This window comes from Hibiscus syriacus, unplaced genomic scaffold (genome assembly GCF_006381635.1).
Source record: "Hibiscus syriacus cultivar Baekdansim isolate YM2019G1 unplaced genomic scaffold, ASM638163v2 tig00111837_pilon, whole genome shotgun sequence".
NCBI lineage: Eukaryota > Viridiplantae > Streptophyta > Magnoliopsida > Malvales > Malvaceae > Hibiscus > Hibiscus syriacus.
In genome coordinates this window covers 10,473,184-10,480,414 of record NW_024063194.1, presented here as the reverse complement: position 1 = coordinate 10,480,414, position 7,231 = coordinate 10,473,184, and the positions used below count along the sequence as shown (strand labels likewise).

General features: G+C 37.1%; 1 pseudogene; it reads right to left on the bottom strand.

The window, feature by feature from the left end:
• Positions 1-3,124: 3,124 nt before the first annotated feature.
• On the bottom strand, positions 3,125-6,862 carry LOC120171765 (annotated as a pseudogene).
• Positions 6,863-7,231: the final 369 nt, after the last annotated feature.

The following is a 7,231-nucleotide window of genomic DNA, read 5'->3' as shown; positions in this document are numbered from 1 at the left end:
TTTAGAGATTGAACATAACTTCTTGACCTTGTGAAAACATCTTCACTCCTTGCTTTGCTCCGGCATTGTCCTCTTTCTTCAGTTTTCACGCCACAATATAAAATATTACAAACAGGTCTGACAAATTTTGACTCCAATAACTCATGAACATCAAGCTATTGTCTTGATTTGCAGATGGATTTTGTTAGTGCCGGAGCATCCTATTTAGCAACAGTAGAAGTGTTGCCTGCACCTAAAAGCCCACTCATAGACATGTAAGGTTGAGCAGAACTTCTTGATCTAGTGAATCGTCCAGAGACAACTTTTTCATTCATTTCCTTGCTTCTGCAGTCCACTCTTTTACCCTTTTCCACCTCATAACTCACAACATTATTCTTCTTTGTAATAAAAGAATTGTTGCTTGTACCCAACGGCCCACTTTCAGAATTGGAAGGATGGATAGAACTTCTCATTCTTGTAACTCTACCAAGGTAAACATTTTCACTCTTTCCCTTGCTACTGTATTTCCCTCTTTCTTCCTTTTCCAACTCATAAGTTGCCTGGAGCCTAGTACAAGCCCTATCATTTTGGAAGACATCAATCTTGTATTCCTCTTTAAATTTTGTAGCAAAATGCTTTTTGAAGGCAGCAATATAGACTTGCAAGCTAGCATGTCCAATATCAACAAGGGCAACATTTAATAGGTCATTTTCAGGTAAATCAGTTTTATAAATACCATAAGCCAATGTTGTTGCTGTAGTTTCATGAATCAAGTGGAGGGGTTGCAAGCCCGCAATTATAGTAACATCTAAGACAACCCTTCTTTAAAGATCAGTGAAGTCTACATGAATTCCAATACAACAATCTTCCATAGTTGCATTCAGATTCTTCTCAATTAGAAAGTCAACCGAATTCATCGAAGCATATTTCCACATCAAAAGACCTTCATTCCTCCAGCTTGTATCATAATAAGTGACGATTTTATTACTCAATTCTTCTTGAACCTTCATTTGATTTTGAAGTTGCTGTGCAAATTCCAACCTATTCCAATTTTTTGTTCTGTCCATGTAGAGGTTTGGCCCCTCGACATTGAACTCACATTTGATGAATTTATCAACACCACCTGTGAAAACTTGTTTGAACAGTTTGTCATTACTGTCATGATCTGTCCAATTCTGAAACGTTAGGTTCAACATTTTTTTTCAAACAGTTTATGCCCTCTATTATGAAGTATCCTAATATCATTGGCTGTAAACTCATTGGTAGAGTCACCATGTGCTGGTTTAGATTTTAGGATTTCGGGTTCATTAGGCTTATATGAAAATTGGGATTCATTGATCCCTGTCACTAACATAGGTTTCCTCCCATCAGTCTTAGGAAGGTTAGGAATATTTACCTGTTTATTCTCTAAACTAGTTTGTTCTTGTTCCTCTGTCCTCTCAGTCAAAATCCTAAAAATTTGCTCCTCACAACCTTGATTCGGTGTCATCCTTGACTCCAGTTTACTGATTTGATTATCCTTTTCTTCCCACCATTTAGGAGGTTTTGTGCCATCCGTTGCTTGCTTCACCAGAGTTGTAAGTTCTGCAATCTACTTTTGAATGGCATATAAGTCAGTTGATTCAACCATTGCCCAATTTTTCTTGGAATACCCAGATATCAACATGCCAGGATTAATGGCTCTTGATACCAATTTGTTATGACCCTAGTGATTAGAGAAGAAAATTAGATGAAGAAATAAGAGAATAAGATCAAGGAGAGAAAAGAAGAGATTCAAAGAAGCTTAGAATTCATTCAATCATATCATAACTTTCTCCTCCTCTAGTACATGGTTTTATATAATTACAGTGTACTCATAGTTACCCTACAACTAGAAGTCCTTGTTGTATTGAATATAACAACCTGCACAAATAAGCAAGTTGTTTCCTATCCTTAGTGGGTTGTAGAACGTGTCAGGTTCATTCTTAATTCCAAATCCCTAACCCTTTCTCTGATTTCCCCAATTCTCTTGCTCCGAATCTTACCTCTTCTCCTCCGTGCATGACACTATTATAGGTTAAAGAATCCTTCAAAGAGTGTCGCGATGTCTGCGCTCCAACAATGGAGATATTTTCAGTACTTTTTTAGTGTCGAGATTTCTTTTCCCTAGTAAGGGAAAATTATCCATTACTTCTATCATGGTGAAGATGACCCTGCCCATCCTCTGAACTTCTCAAGGGGCGTTGAGTTACCTTCTGTATGTCTGGAAGCGTTAAGATGTCTCTGCTCCACTCTAAAAAAGGGACTTTTTGCTATATCTCTGACACCATCATAAGAAACTCCCCAACTCCACACTAACGATGGATTTTGTGTTAAATTCATGAATTTTAATGAGAATTTGAGAAAATCTAAATCAATATAGACGTAAAAGGCAATGAGTTGAATTCATCGTGTTTAGGGTGACCGCAAAAAATACTAAAAAATAATTTTAAACAATAACTAAAAGTTAAAAAAGAGAGCTAGGTTTTGATGAAGAAAATGTTGAATTGAAAATGAAAAAGAAGAAAAATATAAATATCATGTCAAATAAAATGAATAAAAATTATATTTTTTTACTTGTTCGACAATACAAAAATAGCATATCTGGTTGCTAATGATTTAACCACCTATTCACAAAAAATAGTTTTGCGTGTCACTATTACATTGATCCAATAAAAATATTAAAATATGACACGTGACGTATAAAGAAAAAATGACATGAAAATAAAAATAATAATAATAATAAGTTAAACGATAGAGTTTTTCATTACAAATTATAGAACACATGAGATGATACAATCATGGTGTGATGAGGTTTACCCGAAATATGTCGGAATATGATGTCTTTTGTAAGCAGATGGGAAATATTCCCCAACTGCTGCAATTGAAAACATTTTCTAACTACTTTTACAGTTGAAAACATAAATTTCTCACACCTTTGTCCTATGTTAAATTGCAGATGCATCAGGTTCATGACTTCAATCATGTGTTTTTTCTTTTATAAGCTTCTGCCAGAACCAAGCCCCCAGGGTGCGTGGGACGTCGATTAGAGAGGCAACATTCCCTCTACCAGTATTATAATACATGTTTTCAGGCTACCCAAGATGTGCAATTGTTTGAGCTCTTACAGAAACTACTACAACTTCTATTGAACTTTAGCAAAGGTTCGGCTAGATACACCATGCAGTAATTTAACAAATCCAAGAAAACTTAGCTTTCCATCGGTGTGGCGAATCCAGTCATGGAGGATAGAATGAACAGGCACAGATGGGCTCAGTCCCAGTTCCTGACAGGTCATCATCAAAATGTTAGGGATTAGTCAGGGTTTTTGTTTCTTCACAGTTTACAGCAGCCCAAAATGGCAGAAAAAACAGGGGGGAAATGAATTTAACTGCTCAAGATAACAAAGAAACTCGCAGTTTCTCTAAAAACACTGGTACTACATATAATCAACTAAACTGGAAATACATGAAAAGCATTTCCCAGGTGAAGCTAGAGCAGATCAACATACCGAGGCTAGCTCATCAATGACAATAGCTCTATTTCCATCCTTCTCAAAAAGTTCATAAGCACAACGAGCATGTTGTTCCCATCTATCAAGAGCCTCGAGCTGATGAACACTTAATGCAGCAGCACAGAATTCATCGAAGTCCATCCTTCCGTATTGAAGTGCATTTAGCTACAAGGGAAAATGTGTACAAGTTTAGAAATTCAGAAAACGTGAAGTTCATTTCGATTGCCACAGCAATTAACAATAGAGGAAGAACCTACTGATGCTAGAAATTCATGGATACGAGACTCCTTCATAGCATCTGTACCATTTTTCATCAGAGACTAACCAGGGCAAGAGCATTAGATGATTAATCATCAGAAAAACGACAAAATAAAATTCAGGACAATGGGACAAATACCAACCACTTTAATATTTTCCAAGCTTATAGTGCCATTTTTGTTTGGTTCCAATAGTGCAAACTGTTCCTTCAAGTAAAATAATTCGTCCACAGTCAAAGTTTTAGACAAAGCCTGGAAAAATACCAATGAAAATGGAAATAAGCAAATTGTACAGGAGCTAGAAATCCCGTGTACTGAAAGGAAATGGAATTATGAAACCTATTACGTTTAGGCTCAACAAAAGGAGGCTTCAAGAAATTAAAAAAAAAAAAAGACAGCTGCATTTTCTGCACACCAACAGACAGGTTTTTCCTACACATTGACAAACACGCCAAGAATTACAAATATAGAATAGTGCTGATGCATATCACCATATATACACACCCTTATTGCAGCTTTCCGAAGAGATGAGGAACGTAGGTAAGCCTTCATGAGTTTGAATATAAGTATATCCAAGGGCACTTTCATGTCATTATAATTTTTTATCCAGGGATGACCTGCACTAAACAATTGTGAGTGAAATTTCAAGATCATAAGAATGGCGAGCTTGTGACAGTAGATGAGGCACTCACTCAAGGCTTGGGCTGCAGTCAATCTTTTCCTTGGGTCCTTATTCAGTAAGCGTTTCACAAAATCCCTAGCCTCAGAAGATATAGACGGCCAAGGAGCTTCATCAAAACTTGGATCAGCTTTTAAAACAGCTCGGAAAATTCCAGACTCTGTTCGGGCCCAGAATGGACGACTACCACACAAAAGAATATATGCAATCACACCTATACTCCAGACATCTGCTTCCGTACTATAAGATCTATGTAGAACTTCTGGTGCTACATAGTATGCACTACCAACAATGTCATTAAGCCTTTCATCTGCAAATGGAAAAAGGACAAAGAACATATTAACAAACCAATTAAATGAATAACGCATATAACTTAAATAAAAGAAAATAGAGTACAAACCTGGTTTCACAAAATCTGACAAACCAAAGTCTATGGCCTTCAATTGTGAATTTTCATCCTTTGATGTAAACAAGAAATTCTGATCCAGAAAATAGCTGAAATTAGAACAATCACGAGGGCAAATCTTTGATAATCTAACTATTAAGAAACCCTGTGGCAAAAAAAAATAGAACATAATAGAATGGAGCACAACCAAGAGAAAAACCAATTTTATGCTAGCCTTAGGTGCTTGTTTGTGAATGTTATCACTTAACAGGATATTTAACCCATGCTATCCTCATGAGAAACCCTTAAATGCACCTTAAAAATCTTACATTGGACCCCAAAACCGTGCAATACAACTTAAAAACTAATAACAAAAAACCTGGAAATGTATTTCACCTCAGGTTTAAGATCACGGTGCACAACACCCTGCAGATGGCAAAAGGATACAACATTAAGTATGTGGATCATCACAGCTTTTGCATCATCCTCATTGTATTTTCCACCTCTGCAAGAATGGAAGTATAAAACTCATAGTAATCAAATCCTAAGTTTCATCCATCCTCAATCTCCTACATTTGGCAGTAAAAAAAAAAACAGAACTTCGAAGCACCTACTATTAGAAGAAATACCTTGACAGAATTTTGTCCAAGAGCTCCCCTCCTTCACATAATCTGAACAATGTGTAGTAACTTATTAGAACCAGTTGCAATAGACCCATCACAAAAGGGAATACACCAAATGTTGAATCAATTCATGTTTTTCATAAGATACTTACTCCATTACTATGTAGACATTATCGTGGTCCTCATATGCATCGTAGAAATGAACAAGATTTTTATGTCCGGACAGAGCTCTCAGTATCTTTACCTCCCTTCTAACATCCTCAATGGCAATTGCTGTAGTCATCTATCAGGAAACAACAAGATCAACCAGGAGAAAAACAAAAAGGCAATTATCATATCAGTTTAAGGGCACAAAATGACAATTTCCCAGAGATAAAATTACTCTGCTTCCATATAGCATGCTTTGAGAACAATACTAAACAATTGGGAAATAATTAAGTATTAACAATTATAGAAGCCGCTGCAATTGGAATTTATCTTCATTACACATTCATTCTAGAGTATATCAGTAATATAATTCACGACGGATTGAATTTCTTCAACATCAGTAAACAAAAAAAGGCAAAGTTCAAAATGATAGCAACAATAATGACAAAAAATAAGAAGAAACCTTCGCTTTAGGTATCACTTTAACGGCAACATGTTGTCCTTTAAGCTCTCCTTTCTTAAACTTCGCCGCACAAGTGTAACCGAAATGGCCTCTCCCTAGCTCTTCCCCGAGCTCATACTTGCTCTCAAAGTGCTTCGAAAAGCCGAAGCTCTTATCCAGTCTAGTACCGGTGACTCCCTCCCAGCCATCCGCGTCCACCTCACTTCCTTCCGGTATGACGGACTCATTCGGCTTCACAGACCCGTGCCGCCGAGCAAGAAGTGCCCTGATATGCTTGGCCGGCGAAGGCGGAGGGAACGGCTTCATGAAAACCTGTTTTGGTGTTGAACTGGCGGAAGATCTCGCGGGAGACTTCTTGGAGAACAAGTAGTGAGCTGGACTGGGACTATAAAACGGGAAAAAAGGCGATTTCTTGGCTTCATTGTTAGAATTTGAAGTTTCCTTGTCTTGTTCAGCTTGATCTTCCTTAGGGTTGTGATTTGGTTGCCGTTCAGTACATCAGGTAAGGGCGAAGGTGGAATAGGTTAGAGTTACGGTGGATGTCGTTATTCCGGTGATGGATAGGGGTATTCCTTGAATCAGATTTAGGAGAAAATGAAGGGTTTGGAGGAGGTTTGGAAGTGCAAAGACCCATCCCTGAGTGTGCCTAATGCCTCTCTCTTTTTCACACAAACACAACGTAGGATTTTAAATCTCCCCTCAAAACAATTTGAATCTGGAAAAATTAAAAAAAATGGATAAAGTCCTTCTTTAATCAATAAAAGAACTGGAGCAATCTTTTGTCTTTGCTGTTTGAAAGTATTCAATGGATTGGCAGGGGGGTCTACAAATGGTGATCAAAAGGAAACGACGATGAGTTCACTCTTTTTCGTTTATTAAACAATTACTAAATAAATTAGTTGAAAGATTTTTTTTAAATTGTACCTGTTGTTAATATGTTTTTCTTTTAATTGAAAAAAGATGGGTTAGCTTTTGTGTGGGGCCCATGGGTGTGTTGATCCAATGAGTTGTCGACAGGGAAAGGTTTTCCACGTGGCGTAGTCACAGGGCGGTTGTTAATAAATTTTGTTGGGTTTGACATGCAGCGCAATTCCGTGGTCTTTTGCTTTTTTATTGGGTAAATCTTGTATTTAATCATCCAACTATTTACAAAATTTCGTTTTGGT